The sequence below is a fragment of the Manis javanica genome, chromosome 6, assembly GCF_040802235.1.
Source record: "Manis javanica isolate MJ-LG chromosome 6, MJ_LKY, whole genome shotgun sequence".
Classification (NCBI taxonomy): domain Eukaryota; kingdom Metazoa; phylum Chordata; class Mammalia; order Pholidota; family Manidae; genus Manis; species Manis javanica.
In genome coordinates, this window is record NC_133161.1 from 131,307,713 (window position 1) to 131,328,908 (window position 21,196).

The 21,196-nt window shown below is 46.6% G+C and overlaps 2 long non-coding RNA genes across 5 annotated transcripts in view; both read left to right on the forward strand.

The window, feature by feature from the left end:
• LOC140850010 (uncharacterized) overlaps positions 1-21,196 on the forward strand; it is a 190,763-nt gene that overhangs the window by 85,532 nt on the left and 84,035 nt on the right. The gene's annotated exons all lie outside the window — the stretch shown is intronic.
• Positions 55-21,078, forward strand: LOC140850211 (uncharacterized). 3 transcript variants are annotated; one of them, XR_012132897.1, is made up of 4 exons: positions 55-215; positions 947-1,061; positions 2,896-3,165; positions 20,643-21,078. It is a non-coding gene; the product is annotated as an uncharacterized lncRNA (long non-coding RNA). The 3 variants fall into 3 exon arrangements; XR_012132896.1 differs by lacking the exon at positions 20,643-21,078 and adding an exon at positions 5,488-5,641; XR_012132898.1 differs by lacking the exons at positions 2,896-3,165; positions 20,643-21,078 and adding an exon at positions 2,192-2,224.

Here is a 21,196-nt window from a genome sequence, read left to right on the forward strand (position 1 = left end):
ATGACGTGCCTCCGACTATGACATGCCTCCGACTATGACGTGCGTCCGAAGAGCCCGGGGTCCAAGCTGACAAGGAGTGGGGAAAGCTCAGGGCTGGGAGGGCTCCCTGACCAGGGTGGCGCAGGGGACAAGGCATCCAGACCATGACAGCCATTTCACTGAACACCACGGGAAAGTTGGCAGCATAATTGAGTCCTGCACCTGTGAAAATGTAGGTCCGTGTTTCAAAGCAAATAAAAAAGAATGACCATCTGAGGGAAAGATAGAAGGGAAGTAATTACAAAACATAGATCAAATAACCATCAGATAACAAGCCAAGTAATAAGTATCAACACATGGAGATACAGGAAAACAATTAAGTCAATGGCTTGCGACTGCTTCCCAAACTTGTCAGTTGGACCCCTCCTTCCAGGTTACGGCCAGCGGAACGCTGCTCCATCTCTGAGACCTGCTCACTCTTCTCTCTGCCCTGTGCTTGCAGCTGCCTCAGCCCAGGCTCTTCCTTGTCCCGGAGGGAGTAGCAGCTGGCCTCTGCCACAGGCTGTGCGGGCTTAGGCGCAGTTTGTGGGTGCTAGGAGGAGACAGCACTTGCGGGTGCCGTGGGAGCTCTGAGAGCTGCAAGACTTATGCTGGGGTTGTTAGCCTTGGACAGTGTTAGTGTGAAGCCTCCAAAACCCCATGTCCAAAACCCTCACTTGAATGGAGTTGTCCCAATATTGTTACAGCTTTGCTCCTTCCACTGGCAATTTAACTGCCAGAAGGGAAGGGCCAGAGAAGGTACTGGAAGGTGAGCAATAATCTTTGTCACAACACCTACATCTGGAGTCGGTTCTGTTGGTTTCCTGTTAACCTACTGTGTGGCCTTGAGCAAGTTAGTTAACTTTTCTGGGCCTCAGTTTCCCCTCAGTAAGACAAGGGTTTCACATGATGATCTTTCTGACAGCAGGAGTCAAGCAACTCAGGAAGGTTTCTTCTCTGATCAGCGGATGAGGCCCAAAGCAGACAGAGCCCAGGAGGCAGACCACCCTGCCCCTCCTCAAAGGACTGAACAGGTGTGTGAGGTATGTCATCTGAGGTTCCCCCCAAGCTGGTCGCCACGTCATCATCCCTGCATCCCTTACTCCCTCACCGGCATCCTTCCAACCTGCAGCAGGAGGCTGCCTGCCCATGGGGGTTACTTCCCTCAGCTTCCAGTGGGGAACAAGATGCTCTGAGGCTTGGCAGTTAGAGCCCTGAGGTCCTCCCAGAACTCCTAAGCCCACTGGTCTTGGTGTAGATTAGGACAGCCGCAGAGAGGTGACGTGACATGTGTCAGCTTTCACACATGCGGGGTCGGGGCTTGGAGCAAACTACTTTGCAACTGGGCTTCACACCACCTATTCACGGTCGTTTGTGGGGGGAAATTAAGAAATGTATAACACCCAAGGATTCAAAGGGTTGGGCCGCACAGTAACAGGAGCAGGCCGGAAACTAGACTCCGGGTTTCCTGGATTTGAGACCCATATTCCTCCTACTATGATTTGTTTGTTCTGGAAAGAAATAGCACCTCCTCCTGACCTTTAGACACTACTCAATAGAGGACTTGGTGGAGTGGGGTCCTTTTTTTTTCCAGGACGGTGATATGAACTTGTCCAGGGGGAGTACTGAACTGGGGTGGAAGAGCTGGGCTCAAGTGCCAGCTCCACAATCGGGTGACAGCTGAGTGAAAGCTGGGGGCCTTAGCTGTGTGGCTTAGGGGTTGACAGTGAAATACTTGGTTGGGGGGTTCAGCTGGGTGGCTTAATGGGTAACTCAGCTGAGTGGCTTAGCTGGGTGACTGGCTGGGTGGATTATCTGAGTTGCTTAGTGGGCGACTTAGTGGATAACTTATCTGGGTGGCTTAATGGGTATCTTAGCTGAGTGGCTTAGCTGGGTGACTTAGTAGGTGACTTGGCAGGGTGACTTGGCTGAGTGGCCTGGATGGCTGACTTAGTGGGTGACTGGCCAGGTAACTTAGTGGGTAACTGGCTGGGTGGCTTGGCAGACACTCAACCCTTCTATGCTTCCTGCTCTCACCTGTCCAACAAGGACAAGAATACCCATCTTCACTGACTTCACAGGTATGTTGTAAGGAACCATCAGGAGCATAGACATGAAAAATATTTAAAAATATAAAAATACTGGCCCAACAGAAAGATTTGTTACTATTAAGGGTTTTCCAGACTGTGCTTAATGAAGACTGAAAACATTATGGAAGTGTTTTCCTGCAATGTTCAAATACTCGGCAAGTGTAAGCATCGCTGCTGCTGTTCACTGGGTGGGACGGTGTGGAGGTGGGGACGGACGTGCTCAAGGTCAGCGGCCTGGTCTCAAGGGCAGAGATCCGACTTCCTCGGGGCATTCTCCCCAGGTCCTGGGCCTGCCCCTCATCCTGTTGACGTGCTGCAGGCAGGCTCCCAGCTGGGTTTGTTTGCCTGTTGAAACCCCTTCTGTTACAATCCCACTTATCAAAACAGCTTCCATTCGTCAGAAAGGGCAACTCTGCATAATAAATTACACTGGTGTAATCAAATATTTCCATCGATTGAATTAGGTTTAATTGGTTGTCCCTAAGACTGTTCCTCTCCTTTGCAGCAGAGCTGGCTGCCCCCTGCTAACCCCCTCCTATCCTCTGTGCCAGGAGCAGTTCCTGAAGCAGCCAGACCACTGGGGAGGCCTGGCCTGAGACCCCCCCAGTTCCTGACTACACAGGGTATTTGCTTGGAGCACTGGCACGGGTACCTAGATGCTCCGCTATCACAGCACTCAGAGATCCTTCCTTATTGGTGCCTACAGAGTGTTGACATATTTCCTTTTAATAGCTGAAAAGTGTGTTATTCCATGGATGTAACATACTTGATTTATCTCCACTGGCAGAACACCTTTGGGTGGGATTTCAGCTCTTCATTCACTTGGGCAAGTCATTCTATTCTTGAGGCTCAAATCACTCTTCCGCAGCAAGGAGAAGGTGAACCTGCTGTGCCTACCTGACAAGGCGGGCGCTGAGCTAGAAGAGCAGTAAGCCTGCCACAGCATCATTTCACTTAATCTTCGGAGCAACCTACAAAGCAGGAGTTATCACGCTGGATACAGAGGAGGAGGCCAAGGCACAGAGAGTTGGATGGAATTTGCAAGGTCATGTCATGGGTAAGTGATGCAGCTGGGTCAGGCCTCAAGAGGACACGTGTGAAAACAATCAGGCATGGAAAATCCCCATGAGACAAGGCTTGCTATGGCCATAGGGTCAAGGACCAAGCAGGTGGCATGCCCAAGGGAGCCCTGGCTGCCCACTGATCCACCTGCTGACACCTCATTCTACCCTAGATGAAGCAGAAGCAAGGGTGGCTCGGGGATCAGTAGGAGGGGGCTTCAGAGTCCACCCTGGGCCTGCCTGTGGGGCCCCGGCTGCCTTCTGTGATGTTCTCACTGATGTCCTTACCTCCCTGCTGTTTCTCTGCTCTTGGCTCATGACTGCACCCCCAGGGCTCAGCCCAGTGTGCAGCACAAGACAGGTGAGTACTCAATGCATGTTGTAGCCAAACAATTAGGCAAGGAACAACATTAAGGAAACCAGCCTCTGGCTGTGAGCAGGGCAGATATTCAGCGGAGGAGAGCAGATAGAGCCAGCTGGTGAGAACTTCTCGCCATGGGCCCTCCTACCTCAGGGCCGTGCGCTCTGGGGAGGTGACAAGAGCAGGGTCTCCAAGACTCTTCCATTCCAGGGACGTGGGAGTCACAAGCTAGGACACAGGAAAGCAGGGCCTCATCTGCTGTGAGCACAACTGCTGTGAGCAGCATGTCCTTCTCTAGGGTGGTGTGTGGCCTAGGCCTGGGCTGCCGTGTCCCCACTCGGAGCACGGAGAGATGACCTCCTGGGAATCTGCACCATGCTCCAGCAAGGGGCTGGCCTGGGCCCAGGGCAGGGTATAGCCCATGCTACAGCCTTGGACCAAGTCCAGCCTGCTGCCTGTTTTTGTACAGCAGGCACTCAGGTGCTCTTATAATCTACCGATGGCTGATATTCCCACAACAGCTGCATTTCGTAGTTGTGAGAGAGAACACATGGCCCACAAAGTCTGAAATACTGTCTGGCCCTTACCTGTCTGAGCCTGGCCTAGAAAGAGCCCCAGACACTCCATCCTCTACTGCAACTGTCTCCAGCCCTGACTACCTCTTCCCGCTCACCACGTCTTAGTATAAGGGCAGCCCAGGCAGGGTGATATTCACATATTGAACAGCTGATGTTCAGTTCAGAGCAGAGGCATCTATCCTCTGCTGCCACCCCTGATTCCAGAGGCCCGAGCAGCAGGGGACACTGCGGGGAGGTTGCAGCCTCACTCAGGCGTGCTGAGGGGCAGATGAGGAGATGGACAGGAACATGGTGCAGGAGAGGCACGTGCGGCCGCCCAGCCTCTGCCTTCCTGACTTCGGTGATGACAGCAAGGCATGCAGGTGCTTTGGCTGCAGCCACCGTAAACTTCCCAGGTCAGACTCTGAGCCTGAGCCTGGACACAGAAACGTCAGGCAGCACTGGCCTGGCTGAATGAGACCTGCCCAGCCTCCCCCAGGAGCCCCCCCTTTGCCTCCTCATGCAGCCCGGCCTCCTCAGGCAGACGAGAGTGGCTAAGTGTTGGCTAGAGGGAAAATTGCCCAGGATGCCTTAAAGCACATTCCAGCCATGACCCGCAGAATAATCTCTTAAAAAATAAATCCAGCTGGACACTCAGCTGAAAACAGCTTCCTAAAAACTGCAGGAGAAATTGGACACTTTATTTCAGGGACAAAATAACTGGGCAGATGAATCACCAGGAGAAGGACTCATTTCAGCAACTCCAATCCAGGCTGGAGTTGCTGAGGCTCACCTGGGGGAAGGGCTCCTGGGCCTTTTCTTCTTCTCAGGTGAGACTAAGAAAATGCTGTGCAGGAAAATGGCCAAGTGGCGGAGGCCCCAGGAGATTAAACCCTGTCCTGGAATGAACTTGACTTCTCAATTCGCCCAATGGCCCACATTCTCTGAGCACTGTCTCTGGTCCATCCTGGGGGTATCAGCCCCTAAGAGTTTTCTTGAAGATTTTTAAATCTGCAAGACCCAGCCTCCAAATGCTATTTTGATCTAAGAGGAAATCTCTGGTACTGTCATTTTCCTGGTCCGAGTCTTCTGTGGTTATTAGCCTAAGTAACAGCAGTGTCTGTGCTTCAAACGTGAACAGGACATCCATTCATCCAGGGCTGCATTTGGCAAATACCTTCTCCAAACTATCTTCAATCCTCATGACATCCCGGAGAGATATATAATTCTGTTTTCCCCATTTCACAGTTGGGAAAATCGAGGATGCTCAAGCTTGCATACCTTTTCCCAAACTACACGTTAGCAGACGGCAGAGCTGCCCCGTGAGTCTTCATACTCACGCATGGCTGTGTGCCTCACCAACCACAAACCTTTCTCTCCAACACTTAAATCTCTTCCAGGAACTCTCCCAAGAGGCAGGCAGCATGGCATTGTGGATGCAACATGAACTTTAGAAATTAGGATCTTTCTTACCAACCTACACTTGCTTAGTGTGGATTCTGTGGCATGGAGCTGATATATGTCTACCTTGCCCTGTGCTTGTAGTGAAGGTCCTTAGCCCATGTGCTCACCCACGCCTAGGCAGCTCCCTCAACCCTTGATAATGTGTGCACTCCAAATCGGTCGTTTGATAACAGCACCCCATACTCTGGCCTTCTCAACCACCTGATCAAGACAAGAAAATACTTCTTCTGCAGTAAGTGAAATAAGTAGAAAGAACCAGAAAAAAGAACAGGAAAAATTACAAATATCATATTTTTAAAGGTATTAATATTCCAGACAGAAAAGAAGCCTGCCAAGTGAGCTCACAGTCACAAGGCTGTTTCTCCCAGTGGGCTTTGGATTCTGGGCTTGGATCAGTGCAAGGCCTTGGCCTCGCTGCTGGAGGAATGAATAACTACAAGAGTTTTCATTAGCTGTGCGAGGCTGAAGCACAAGTTGGGTATGTGAAATACCTTAAACACACAACTGGACATTTTCTGAAGTCAGGGAAGGAGACTAAGGAAGCAACTCAAAGCATGGCCTAAATCTTCTAAAGCCAGAATGAAGTCCCCTGAAGACTTGCTGTACCCAGGAAAGAAAGACCCACCACCAGAAGAGGGCCTGCCTCAAAATCACTATGCATCTCCCCTTCAAGACGTTCGTGGGCTCTGAGTCTTGTGGGATTCCTAAGCTGGAGTCAGAGGCTCTGGAACTCTCAAGGGCAGTGCTGGACACCCACCGACTTTGAAGGCTGAGCTGATGAGCGAGGGCAAGCCAGACAGGGTGAGTGGGCAATTTCCTTCCTTTTGCTTTCTGCCTATTAAAATCCATGCCCTCTCCATGGTAGAAGATGACTGTCGCCTTTGTATTCAGTCCAACAATTTCTGCTCTCTAACTGCAATGGTTAGTCCATAACTATTGAACACAAATGTGGGTCAGGTCAAAATCTGCCATCTTGTCACAGATAATAAAAGAAAGTAGTTTTATATTTAGCATATCTAGTGCTTTTCATTCCTTTCTGCAGGTCCCAATTTTTACCTGGTATGATTTCCTTTCAGCCTGAAGAACATCCTTTAGTATTTCTTTCAGTTTAGTCTGCTGGCAACAAATCCTCACAATTTGCATTATCAGAAATTCCCTTTATCTTTGCAGCTATATTTGAGGGATTTGGATATAAAATTCTGGGTTGATATGATTTCTGTTTCTCCTTTCAATTCTGTAAAATGTTGCCCTGTATGCGGCAGGTCTATTTGCTCCAACTGTTTTCAAGATTTGATCATCTTTGATTTTTAGGAGTTGACTAGGATTTGCCCAGGTGTGGTTTTCTTTGTATTTATCCTGAGGAATTTTTGGTTTTCTTCGATTTGTACATTTACGTTTTTCTTCAAACTTATGGTACATTAGTCTTGGTTTTATGTGTTGCTGTGATATGAATCTATAGAAAAGCAAGTCCCTCTAAGTGGCATATTGTTTCATCAGAAGATCTTTGCAGCTATGCCATCATTACCTACTTTTTCAGAGACTCCCATCAATGGCACTGTGTTTTTTTTCCATTTATTTTTCCTCTCTGTTCTCCACATGGAATAATTTTTATTGAACTGTCTTCTAATTCAGGGATTAATTATTTTTTCTTCAATGTCCAATCTGTCAGTTAGCCCTTTTGGTGAATTTTTTTTCATTTAGGTCACTATGTTTTTACTCCTGAATTTCTTTCTGATTCTTGTTTGTAATTTCCACTTATTTGTTGACAGTACCTATCTGTTCACTCATTAAAATTAATTTTTAAAAAGTCCCTTAACATACTTACAATAACTGCTTTGAACTTTTTGTCTACTATGCCCAACACATGAGCTATCCCAGTGTAAGCTTTTACTCATTGACTTTATTTTTTGCCAGTGAACAGAATTTTCCTGTTTCTTTGTTTCTCTAGTAATATTTTATTATACATGGGTACTGTGATCATGCATCATAAAATTCAGGATTCTGTTATGTTCTTCTGAAGAGTAAATTTTTGTTCTAATAACTAACTCAATTATAGGTGAACTGCCTTAAACACCATCTTGGTATTATGTGTTGTTGTGATAGGAATCTATAGAAAAGCAAGCCCCCTAACTGGCAGAACTCGAACTCCAAATCCAAAATTATTTTTAAATGTTTAATTACTGTTAGCCTTGACTCTACAGAGTGGTCCTGCCTCCAAAGCTGTGGCCTCTCCTGTGTTTCTGCCAGATTCCTGGGCATATGAGTTATCCCTACTCTGGCTAAACTCTACTATCTCTCAGCACTGTTGAACTCCAGTACCTTCCTTCTATCCTCAAACCCATAGCAACTGCCTTGTGGCAGACTTCACATAGACTCACCCTGCCCACAGCATCCCAGCCTTTGGGAATGAGCTCAGAAAAAAATCCCTGCACAGATTTCTGCCACCTCTGAATGTAGGTCTCTCTGCTCTAGTTCTTTGTGAACCAAGTCTTATTAAAATGACAATCCAGACAAAATTCAGCTTATTTCACTATTGAAGAGATACTCTTTCCCCCCTTCTACCTAAAAGAGGCAAATGAAGTGTAAGTAGAGGAATAAAACATCTCCTAGAATCTTTAAAGCTCTTTTATACACAATATGTGTTACACAATGAAACAAAAATCACTAGACAGGCAAAGTAGAAAACAAAATGCCAACTCATTAAGAGAAAAAGCAGACAGACCAATGGATCTGGTGTTAGAGTTAGCAGCAAAAACTTAAAACTATGATTAAGATTTTTATAAATAGTAGAAAAGAGCAACAATATAGATGACAGATGGGGATTTTGACATGTATAATTGGAACCAGTCAGTAAGTGAAAAATGCAATATTTGAGTAGTAATCAATTAAGTATCGGTTATTCAATCAGTACATTTAAAGTTATATTGAATATAGCCAAATGCAAAGTTAGTGAACTATAAGGGAAATGAAAGGAAAGTACACAGAAAAATAAATGGAGAATGCACCCAGAGATCAGGACATGCAGGACGCACTCCATACGATTAGAATGAGTATAACAAGGGGCAGCAGAATGACAGGCTTGAAGATATGTGGCAGAAGCAATTTTCAAAGAAATCATGGTTGAAAACTGATAAAAGATAACAACTCACAGATTTAAGAAATCAGCAAACCTCAAGCAGGATAAATACCCAAAAATGTACACCTCTAGGCATATTATAGTCAAACTGCTGAAGGAGAGAAAAGAGAGAGTGGGAGGGAGAGATCTTAAAAATAACAGGGCTTAAAAAATTACCTTCAAAAAACTATAATAAGAGCTGACTTTTCAAAATATTGAAATAAAAAATAATGGAGTGTTGTTTTTAAAACATTGTAAGAAAAAGATGAGAATCCTCTAAAATTGAAGATTATTTTTTTAAAAGCCTTTGGATAAATAAAATATTTGGCTAGCAAGCCTTAACTACAGTACATACTAAAAAGCATTATCAGGTGGAAAGGAAATGTCCTAGGTGGAAATACAGAATCACATGAATAAATGAAAATAACTGGAAAGTAAAAATATATAGGCCAATTAAAATGAATATCACCTGTAGAAAAAAATAATATTGATGTCTTATACAGTTTCAAATATATGTAGAATTAAAATGAATAATAATAATAATAATAAAGCAAAAGGAACCAGGGGTAAATGGAATGGAAATATTCTAAAATTCTAGCAACATCAGAGAATTGGTAAAAACATCATTTTTATTTTATGGTGAGAGGTCAAAGATGTATGTTGTACTATCTATAGTAACTGGGAAAAAAATAATAGAAGATATGCATAACTAATTAATTTTTTTAAATGGGATAATAAAAGTATCAGATTAATTTAATGAAACTCAGGAAAGGAGCGGAAAATTTATCATAAACTTGTTTGTTCAACTAGGAAATTAATAGTAACATGGCAACTGTACTCCCACTCAAGTCAGTAATGACATTAAACATAAATAGAGTGTTGGTAATATTCTGTTTCTTGAACTGTGGGCCCATTACCTAGGCGTGTTCAGGTTGTAAAGATGTAAACTTATGATTTGTACATTTTTCCGCTTGGATTTGTATCTTATGTATTATTTAAAAGGTATTTTTCAGCATTCTGGAAATGCCTACATTCTGGGAAGTTATATTCCAAAATGACAAAGGCAATGAGATGGGGCTGGTGAAAGACACTTACCCTTTTATTTATGTGTATTTTATAATATTTAAAAAATTTTAATGTTTGTTCTTTGCATAATTACCAAAAATTTAAATATACTTTAAAAGCAATAGAAAATAAATAAATACAAAGAGGGTAGACCCAAACTCTGTCCCCTGGCCCCTCCCTTAAGTGTACCACTCTTGACATCTGATGCTGGGTGTGCGTGCAACATCCCCCCACCCAACCCCTGCAGCTGTCAACTCACCTGGGTTTCAAGTTCAGGGCAAAAACTGAAATAAAATAGGTTGGAAATAAAGGATTCTTAATTATTAGGGGGCACAGAAGGGTCTCATAAGCCTGTAATTTTTCTTCCCTCCTTTATCATCCCCCCACCAGGAGGAGCTGCAGGCCCTGGTCTCATGGCTTGAGTTCTGGGTGGGGGCCACAAAGCTGGGCAATGGGAAAAGGCAGAGAGCTTTCTTTGCCCTTTCTTACTGGCTTGAAAGTATTGCAAATTCTTTACAATGTCTCACAGAAGAATGACTCAAACTCAGTACCAGTGGCTGGGGTATCTGGAGTTTTCTTCAGCACAAGGAAGGGATTTAGCCCAAGGTAGATGCATGTTTCTTTTGGTCCAATTCCTTCGAGCAAAAGCATTGATGTCAACACACTCCAGGGATCACAGTGCAGTCCTTGGACAGGGACAAGTGTGGGTGCCGAGGCTGCCTCCTGGGCAATCAGCAATGTCAAACAAACCTGCCTGCCACCTCTCTCTTGCTCCAACAATCCTTGCCAGCATGCTTGTGTCCATTGGAACAGCTAGGTGAGGGGAGAATGTGAAGGGATGGGAGGAAAAACTTGCACGTAGACACTCCGTGGGCACCCCAAACCCAACACATCCACGAGTAGACTCATCACCGACTCCCAGCCCACCTGTCCTTCAGTAACCTTTACACCACTCACCCAAACTGGGGACCTTGGAGCCACCCCTCCTGGCCCCCATGGGCCCTTGTTGCCACAGCTGTCACCTGAGATTCACTTCAGTCTGTTTCTTCTGTTCCCCAAGACCCTCACCACGGACTTGTCACACTGACCTTCACCCCCACACACCATCTGTCATGCTGGTCCCAGGAAATCTCATTACAGGTGGTCTCGTGCGGCCAGCAGGGTGGAGATCAGCCCTTCAGGGCTACAGACAGGGCTTCTCACTACGGCTTCTCACCCACAAGCACCACCGACCTCCCTTCCTGCTCCTGTTCCCCATGCACGGCTACACAAAATTCCTCTCTACCACTTGGAGGACCATATTCCTGGGCACCTCCCTCCACCTCCTCCTTCAAGACCGCGCATAGATGCCCATCTTCAGAGAAGCCTTCCTTTCCCAGGTCAGAGCTCTTGCTCTGCCTCCGTAAGACTTTGCACATTCTCTTCTTTACCATCAGCTTTTAAGCATGTACTACATATGAAATATCACCCTAAGTGCCTTGTATAGCTCATCTAATTTAATACCTACAATTCTGCAATCCAAGTAACATAGTCATCCTTATTTTCCTGATGAAGAAAATGATCCATTAGTTAAAATATGTATTCAAAGTCTCTAATCCAGACTTGACTCAGATTTTAATGCAGGGCTATGTGAGTAGCTCCCGGAGCCCCACACAGTGTGTGTGCACAGGCTGTGAGCTTCCTGAGGCTGGGGATGGGGCCATGCCTCACAGAGGAGAAGCTCAGTCCTTATTTATGAAAACAGTGGTGATCCTGCTTTATTTACTGAGGGCTAGTGAATAGGCTGAAGCAGTATACAAGGTGTCCTCCAGTCTTCCTTTTTTAAATGCCATCTGAGCAAACGGATTGCAAATAGAGCTCAAGGTGTAGACCCTCCCTGGGATGCTGGTGAGCCTTAGGAGCACAGCACTGGTCAAGGCTGCCTGTTGCTCCCTGGGAAGATAGGCACACACCCTCTGAGTGACAGCACTGGAGAGACAGAAGAAATAAAGCAGAATGCTGGGGTGATGTGACACCCTCTGTCACTTTCACCAAAATCTTACAAGAGAGACGGACTTCAACTAGAGCTAGCACGTGTGCAAGCAGGGTGGGAAAGAAATACCCCATTTTCTTTCCTGTGCCCTGCATAAGTTGAATGAGTTTTTGCAAAGCTAAAATATAGCTGAATACGGCTGTACAACAAGCTGCAATAGTTATAAAAGGGGCTGTGAAGTGGGAACATTAGTGGAAGATAAACGAAGATCCCAACCCAACCCTCTATCAGCCCTTTTATTAAGAGCTTTTTGCAGATATGGGAGTCCATGCCCCACAGAGGGCTGATTAGGGGTATTGTCGTAGCCATCATTAATTCATAAGCTAAGGGGATGGGCCAAGCTACAAAGGCCAATGAGTAAAAAGTACACAAATATTCTGGCTTAAAGGATGTCTAGACATGAAAAAATGTGGCTGTGGTTATTTGTACATTAAAATGCTCAGAAAAAAATAGACTGGAAGCCAATTTGGGTCGAGAGAACTGTATTTCTAAAGAAACCTCCAGGCCCAGTCTGCCATAAACTGCAGAAGTCCTGAACTGTACTCATTTCTCTGGCCTCACGCACACTCATTTCAGGGTGTTAAACCAGGCATACCCCGGGGAAGGACCAGCTCTCCAGTGCCCACTTACAAGGAGGCAGGATTAGGACTGGCAGGGAGGACCCTCCTGAGGCAGAGCCAGAGACCGTAGGGGATAGGGAGCCACTCTCGGAGAGCTGCAGGGGCAGCCACATGGCCACCAAGGAGCCAGGTCCATGGTTGGGAGCGAGTCTCCTCTGTGCTTCACTAGCAGGGTCTGAGCATTGCTATGGACCAGTCATTTATGTGCTTCTCATTCCCCCTTTCATGAATGCAAAGTTGCTTTTTTTAACTGTGGTTATTTTAATTCTCCACAATGACAAATTGGGTAGATTGAGAGCAAACCTACCTACCTTCAGTTCATGGTCACCAGCCTATAGGAAGCTGTATCTGAGACCGATGGTGAGGTCGGCCCATAACACTGCAATACAAGGACCTGGACCATAAGCGGGATGCAGTGACTGGGCAAGATTGCGGGTCTGCCTTAGGAACAGAGGCATGGAGTCATCCATGTGGGAAGACCTCTGTCCACAGAAGGTGGAGAACCAAAGTGGCGGATGCAGCAGACACTGCCAGCAGCCTTCCCAGTACCCATTCCACCCATCTCTGTTACTAGCATCTCCCTACATCTAAGGGTAAAAATGTGCCAATCAGAAAACTACATTGCCCTTGCAAGTACTTATGGCTAGCAGCCTTCCCAGTACCCATTCCACCCATCTCTGTTACTAGCATCTCCCTACATCTAAGGGTAAAAATGTGCCAATCAGAAAACTACATTGCCCTTGCAAGTACTTATGGCTAGATGACTAAATCCTGGCCAGTGAGATGCAAGCAGAAGACTTGGTATGATGTTTGGAGGGAGATACCTCTTTGCCCTTTTCCCTAATGCTCCTAACAAGACATGAACATGGTGGGTGGAGACCCAGGCACTGTTTTGGTCCCTGAGGAGATCTGAAATCTGGAATTGATGTGATAAAAATGCCAAATATAAATATAAGTAGGGTTATCACATCACCTGCCATGAGACAAAATCACCCACCCCTAGATTCCTAGATCCCTAGATTCATGGCAAGGGGAAACCTTCAGCTTTGTTAAGCTACTGGTTTTACATATCCTCTTTTCTTGCCAGAAACTGAACACAATTCTTAAGTAATCCAGGCTCATCGCTTTTCCTGAGTCTTAGTTTCAGCATCTGTAAAATGGGAACAAAAAATGCTTATATCCAAGATATTTTGTGAGAAGTTAAATGGAATAAAATATTTCAAAAGCCCAGCCAAATATTGATGAGGAAATAGAAACACTACTACTACTAAATCTACTACTACTACTACTACTACTACTACTACTACTACTACTACTACTACTATTATTATCATTATTCAGTCATTAGTGAGTGACTATTTCAAGCCAGGATTCAACACAGGGAGTCTGACAGCCAAGGCCCTATGTTTCATTTTAGAATCCTATTGATCCTTAACACTTTAGCACTGGCTAAGGGGCACTCAACAACCCAGAACAGAGGACAGGAATATTTTGTTTGACATCAAGCATCAGGAGGGTTCACTGCATGCAGCAGAAAGAGTTTAAAACAGGGTCAGAAAACATTTTTCACAAAGGACCAGGGAGTAAATACATTGGCTCTGTGGGTCATCCGACCTCTGTTGTAGCCACTAATATTGCAGTGGGAGGCGAAAAGCAGCTGTAGGAAGTATGCAAATGAATGATCATGGCTGTGTTCCAATTAAAATTGTATTTACAAAAATAATGGGGCTAGATTCGTCCAGTGCACTGTGGTTTGCCGGCCCCTGGCCTAGAGGGATGCACACTGAGAAGAGGCACAAAGCAGACCTGGAGGAGTCTGGTTCTATAGCCAAGTATCCTAGGGCCCCACCTGGGACATGGAGGCCCTGTGACCTGCTCCTGCTGGTCCCCTTGTGCTCTTCCTGGGGCTCTTAGAACAAGTCCTGTCCAGCCTGCATACCCCTCGGTATGGAGCATTTCCTTCTCCACCCCCAGCTCTGCTTCACCTAAGTAGCTACTACTCATCCTTCAGTTCATGCAAGACACTTGGACATGACATCTTTCAGGAAACCATCCTGACCCCACACTGGGCGAGGCCACTTGGCTGATGGTTCCCCGTGCAACTGGTTCTCTTCCCTATTAGATTGTATCCGTCACAAACTGTGCACAGATGTTGAGAGAACAGAGTTCTCTCATGGGGGGCAGTGATGCTCTGGGCTAATCAGAGAGGGTTTCTGGGACAGGTGAGCTTTAAGCTGGAGGTCAGACAAGTGGGAGAACTTGACACCCAGGGCCCCAGGGCCAGGACTGAGGCATGAGTCGGCCCTTAACCCCAGCAGGTGGCATTAGCCAGTCCCAGCTCTGTGGGCACCTTGCCAAAAAGAGGTGTCTTCAACAGGCTGTTAACCTTGGTAATGAAAGCACAACTTTATGACCAAAAGAAATTGGCTAAATATTAATTTTATTCATACTAGAAAATTAATGCTTGGAGGAGTGACCCAGGAGTAGTAAGGACCTCTGGTTTCAACCATGAGGGGGGAAAGCATGGAGTCATTTCCTGATGTTGAGGGTAATGTTCCCTTTATTATATTGCAGCAGAAGTAATTTTAACTCTCCTCCTTTTTGTGAGGGAGTATTCTGCTTTCCAGTTCCGGGAGTTTCACTTCTTTCTGGGGGAGGAGAGGGAGGGCGATGAGACAGCCTGGCCTGCCACCCCTCTGCCCCCTCCCGCCCCCTCCATGTGGCATCAACATGAAGGGGCTCCATGTGCCCTGGTCCCGTCTGCAGGGCTTAGGAGATGTGACCCAGGCTCTGCAGCCTCCGTGATGCCGAGGGGCTCAGCGTTTCCTCACCTGTTCTCACCCACCAGACAGCACCTGGCCCTACAGGCTGAGGCTTGGGGAGAGGAATGAGGAAGAAAAGCAGACATGGGGGAAGAGAAGGCAGGAAGAGGAGGGAGGGCGGGGGAGGCGGGCATAAGCAGCGTTTACTGAGAGCCTGCCAGAAGCGACTCACATCAGGGGCTTTGCCTGCTTGACCTCATTTAAGTCTTACAACAATCCTTTGAGATTCAAACGACTCCCCTACTTTGGAGATGGAGAAACTGAGTCTTGGGGAAGGTACTGAAGTTGGAAACCATGTGATTTCAATCCAGCTCCGTGTGATTGTGCCTCACGGTGGTCCCTGCCCCTCCCTTGGCCTCCCGCCCTCATGGCATCCGCCATCTGAGCCCCTCTGGAACAAGGGGGCCAGACAGGAGGCAGAGGCACAGCAAGGCAGCACGGACGTGTTACCAAGAGTACTGAGGGCTCCAGAGGGTCCAGTGCATGTTCCTGCAAGCTTCTTCCTGTCACACAGATGTGATCTGATCCCTCTGAGGGGTCAGCAGGCCTCCTGTGGCCGAGCCCCCGACCCTCAGCCTGCACTCCAGGGAAATCGCATGGCTAAGAAACTGCACAGTCACATGGATTCAAACAAAGGCTACTTGACTTACCTGAAAATGCCAGAGATGTGGCGCCGATCCTCAGGGTGCCTCCTGCCCGAGCTCGCGGAGTCACTCATGGAGTACAGTAGCCTTTGAGGGAAGGAAAACATGACTGAAGATAAACTGCTTCAGGAAGGCTGGCCTCCCTCTGGCCTTCTGGAGTAAAGGTGTGGTGAGTTTGGGCCTGGCAGGGATCCCGCCGGAGTGGCGTGGGTTGGGTTGAGAGCGTGGGCTTCAGTGTGGGACGGACCCGGCTCAAATCCACACCCTGACCCTACTTGTTTGGTACTTCAGGCGAGACCCTTAGTCCTTTGAGCCCCGGCCCCCGTGTCCATAGATGGATTAATAACACCACACAGCTTTGTGAAGGTTGGACAGGAAGGAATGTAAGGAACTCAGCACAAGAACCCCCAGCATGTGTGTGCAGCCACGGGGCACGTAGCATGAAGTTCTGCCACTGTGAGGACATATGAGAGGTTCTCTGTTTGCTGGGACACTTAATTCTCAACATGCATGCTTCCCCTTTTAGCACTCCGCTTCACTGACCACCAAGACATCACTGAACTATGGCTCCTTCTCCTGAAATCCAGGAAATCAGGGTCTAGAGAAAGTCTATTGCCAGACATAGTTACAGTATCTTCTAGTGCAACTTCTCTGGCCATCCTCCCCAGCAGGTCAGCAGGTCATGACTGGCAGCAAGCTTGGGAAGCAGAAGAGCCTCACAGGGCACATACAGTCTCTGCCAAGCGTCGTCTCCCCAGAGCCACGAGAATCACATCCCAGGTACACGGAAAGGCTTTGAGCCAGCCTTGGTCAAGCTGATATTTAGGCACATCACTCTTATTTTCTCAGAGCACTTCTCTTCTGAAAGTGAATTGGTGCAGTGTTTGAATCCAGAATGATCACGACTGGGCCATTCTCCGGACTTCATTCCGATGGACTTTAAATGCCACTGACCACCAGGTGCCTCCTCTACTCTCTGAGGTCTTAAATCTATTAACAAACAAGGCTGAAAATCTTCAAATGGCTTGAGCCCACTGTTAATAATTCTGAAAAAACCTGGGAATTTTTAGTGCCCGCATTACTTGGAACTGATTGACACTCATTTTAAAATGTATCCAGGATTTGTTAAAATCAAGCCTAGTGAGGCCAACAGGGAGAATTGCTAGGGAAAAGGTAGTTTGTTACTGAGAGGAGGGGGCCCACACGCCATGCAGGGCAACACCAGGTTCCAGGATCTGTAAGAGCAAGAGGAAAACGATGTGAACAAAAGCCTTTAGGGTGGTTGTTGCGGGGAAGGAGTGGGTGAGGCGGAAGCAGCTAAGCAGGCTGAGGACTGAGCAAGAAGAGTATGGCTGGCAGGCTCTGCGAGATCAAGGTGATCCCTGGTTGTCCAGCACCTGACCCTGGGGTGATTTAGGACAGAGGGATGGTGTCCCAGACTGGAGGAGCCTTATGCAAGGAGCAGGTAGCAGATGGGCTCTGGTTTCATTGGTTTCAGCATCAAAGACCGGCTCCCAGACAACTGCCATCTCCCGGAATCTCCATCCACGGGACTCCAAGATGTCAAAACTTCATAAAATAACAACAACAACAACGAAAAGCATGATTAATACAACTCTTTTCAATGGCTTGCTGTCTTAAGATCATATTTGCATTTGATTTATATAATATTTTATTAGTGGAGTTATTAGCATTATTGCTATACACAGTCTTTCTGTCTATAGGCTTCTTTGGGTCATTACCAATATAATGCTGAATTTGGTCAAAGGGAGCATTAAATTATTCCCTGCATAAGGCTTACAAGGTGGCCCTGCACTTTTCCATCCAGGAATTTCCAAGTATGTTCCTTGGAGGTGCAGGTGGGCAGTTCTGCTTTGTAAGCAGCCCTGCCTTCACCGAGCTAGTGGTTCTGTTTGGAAAAGCTGTCTCTGTATTACCTGATGCTGCTGGTAAGCAACATACTTTTAACGATCTATAGTTCCTTTAGTGTCTTGGCATAAATGGAGAGAGAAAGAGAGAAAGGAGATGGGAGCGACAGCTTTATGACAGGCTCAGATGCCACAGGTCAAGAAAAGCCAGCCCACTTCTATTTGAGCTTTTATTTTCTTTGCCCGGAGGGTTGGTGGGTTGGGGGTACCTCCTCAGTGTCTGAATCTCAGGAATCTGGCTGACCAGAAGCAATCTTTAGCATACCTCCAAAGCAGTGCTTTTGACCTAGAGATAAGACTTTACCTCGAATGCCAGTAATCACATACATATTTATTAAAGGTTTTTTTAACAAAATAACACTTAACTTTGCATGTTTGTTTTGTGTTTTACTGCTGCTATCAAATTGATTTCACAACCAGTAATGGTCTTTAACCTGCAGTTTGGAAAACCCTGTTCTGAAGAAGCACAAAGCCTACCAGAAGTTGCCACTAGAAGCCATGGTCAATATCTTATTGATAGTTTATTTTTAATTAAATATCTTTACTTTTTTTATTGAAAATTCAAGCAATATGCAATTTGCTGCAATAAAGGAAAGAAAAAGTCTCCCACACCTGGAGACACCTGCCATTTCCTCTCAGTGACCTTCTGCCCAAACTAGCCCCTTGCCTACACACAAGTACATATGCATATATTTTTCTACAGATGGTATCATACTGCACAAGCTGTTCTATGCCTTTATTTAATGCTAAATGTCATTCAAGTAATTTCACTTTAATCACCATTTTTTAAGAGTTACAATGTTTTACTGTAAGGGTTTGCATAATCTGCTGTACTAATTCATGATCAGTAGGCAACAGAAACAACAATAGGCTGTTTCTATTGTTTTGTGGTTAGCAAGAATACTTTTACAAACACCCTTGATCATATACATTTTTGCACCGCTTTAATTTTCTACTAATGGTAAACCTGGAAATGGACTTGTTGTTTCAAAGGGTAAACACATTTATATTTGAGACATATTACCAAACTGCCCCCAAAATGTCAGGACACCTTCTATTAGCACTTGAGATTGTCCAAATTCTCACATCTCTAACACTGGGTTTTGTCTTATTTTTTAATTTTTTTCCAGTATGATGATAGAAAGATATCTCATTATTGTTTCTGTTTGCATTTATTTGTTAGTGAAGATAAAAATGTTTGCATAGGTTAATTGTACATCTGTATCTCTTTGGTATGTGTGTATGCATGTAAATCACCTGTTCAAACCCCGCCCCATTTTTCTATTTCCATTGGGTTGTTCATCCTGCTCTTGTTGATTTGGAAAAGGCAATCATGTTCTGTGGTACAGTTTGGGTTCCTAAGCCCGCCTGCCCAGGTTCCACAATCTGCATAACCCGTGGAGGAGTTAACCTCTCTTTATATGCTTCTTTATCCACAACCTGGCATAGTAATAATATCCTTCTTAGAGCTGCCATGGGGATTATGTGAGTTAGTGAGTCTAAGATAAGTAAGACAGTACCTGGTACCTAATAAGCACTCAGTAATATCACATTAAGGATGGGGCAAAATTCAAAATATTTTGGCAAGTGTGCAGCATGGGCATCAACCAATCAGGATGAAAGTCAGCTGCCGCATCTGAGCAGCCCCCTGCAGGCATTGGTCTAGATTCCTGGGTTTGAGGGAGGGGCGGCTGGTCCTGGGGGCGCTGGTGACAGGGTGCGGGTCACTCAGAGGCTCAGGGAAGCAGCAGCTCTTTACAAACTGGTGTGGAAGACTTCCCGGATTCTGGCATGAGTGCAGCTGCCCGCCTTTGCACGTGGCTGTGCTAACAACCTCCGCACGTGAGGCAAGAGGCTGCAGTTCCGCGCTTGTCCCTCGGCTTTGTCCACGAGTTCCTAAAGCTTTACAATGTATGTGATCAGGATTACCATCGTTCCTTTCATGCTTTTGAAAGGCCTTACCCCTCCAAACATTATAGTGTTCAGCCATGTTTTCTTCTAGTATTTTCATGGCCCTTTTTAACATGTAAAATCTTCTACAGTGAATTTACATTTTCTGTCAATGTTTAGCTTTTAAACAGTGATTCTTATTGCCAGAAATCACACTTTATGGACTGCAATTTAAAATACACACATATATGTATGTATAATATAGTAATATATATAACATCTGTGTATGCATATATGGTATTACACATAATGTACCATCAGTACACAAACAATGAAGAATAAAGGTGGTGGCATGCACCCAGCACCCGGACCATTACTGAGATTGCCCTGTGGGGGACTCACAGCTCCCTGGCCTGTGCACACGTCCCGATTACATACTTGGGTGTTTATTTGACTAGCAGTTGTCTCTCCCACTCTCTGGGGTGAATTGCATGAGGACAAGGATGGAGTCTGTTTCAACTCACCATTCTTCCCTGATCCCTAGCACAGAGCCCAGAATGTAGTGAGAGACCACAGTATTTGTTGACTGAGTCAATGAAAAAGGGGGAGATAGAGCGAGTGAAGGAGAGAGAGAGAGAGAGGTAGAGAAAGGGAGAGGGAAAGAGAGAGCAGAGAGAGAGAGGAAGGGTGGGAGGGGAGAGAGGGACTGAGGGAGCAGCCAGGGTCCTGCAGTCTACGCAGTCTGTGTGTCTCCAGCCTAGCCTGTCACTCCTCTGTGCTTTCCCACACAGGGGCTGGGCACAGGGGGTTGACCTACAGTAGGAATAGATCAGGTATACAGGACTGTATACAGGTATACAGCATGGCACCCAGAAGCCCCCACCTCCAGGCTCCTGGGGAGAGAAGGCTCTCGCACGGGTTTGCAGTCTGCAGAGCCCACACCAGTCACATTATCTCCACCTCAATCCACTGCAGCTCCAGGCACTGGGCGTGTGAATTGCCATCAGTGAAGTGACAAAGACTCAATTAAGGAAGGAGATCTGAAGACAAAGCTGTCACCTGACAAGAAGGGGACAACAGCAGCTCTTTTCAGGGAAAGTGCTCCCAGTGGACCCCTCCTTTGTACTGGAGAAAGGTGAGCCCCGCAGAGACTGCTGTCACGACTGCTGCCGGCACCTGCAACAGGCCCAGCGCCCTCGGCCATGCTGTGAGGAGGGCCAGGAGCAGGAGCACGGCCCTTTGCTCTGTCTGCCATCCTCCAGGCTGCCGGGGACAGTGGGTCCTAAAAGGGAGACGTGGAGAAGCTTGGCTGAGCTGCCACCTGGGGGCAAGTTGCCTTCTGAGTGAGGAGGACCCGGAGACCCCTGCTCCTGTCTGCAGCTGCGGGTCAGCCCTGGGCTGGGCGCTTGGAGCAGCACAGTGAGCAGGACACTGGCCTGGCAGCACACTGGCCACAAGTCACGTGTGCTGGCCCCCGGGAACAGGCTGGATTCCCTGGCTTCTCCATGTTTCCATTCTCTGCTCAGAAA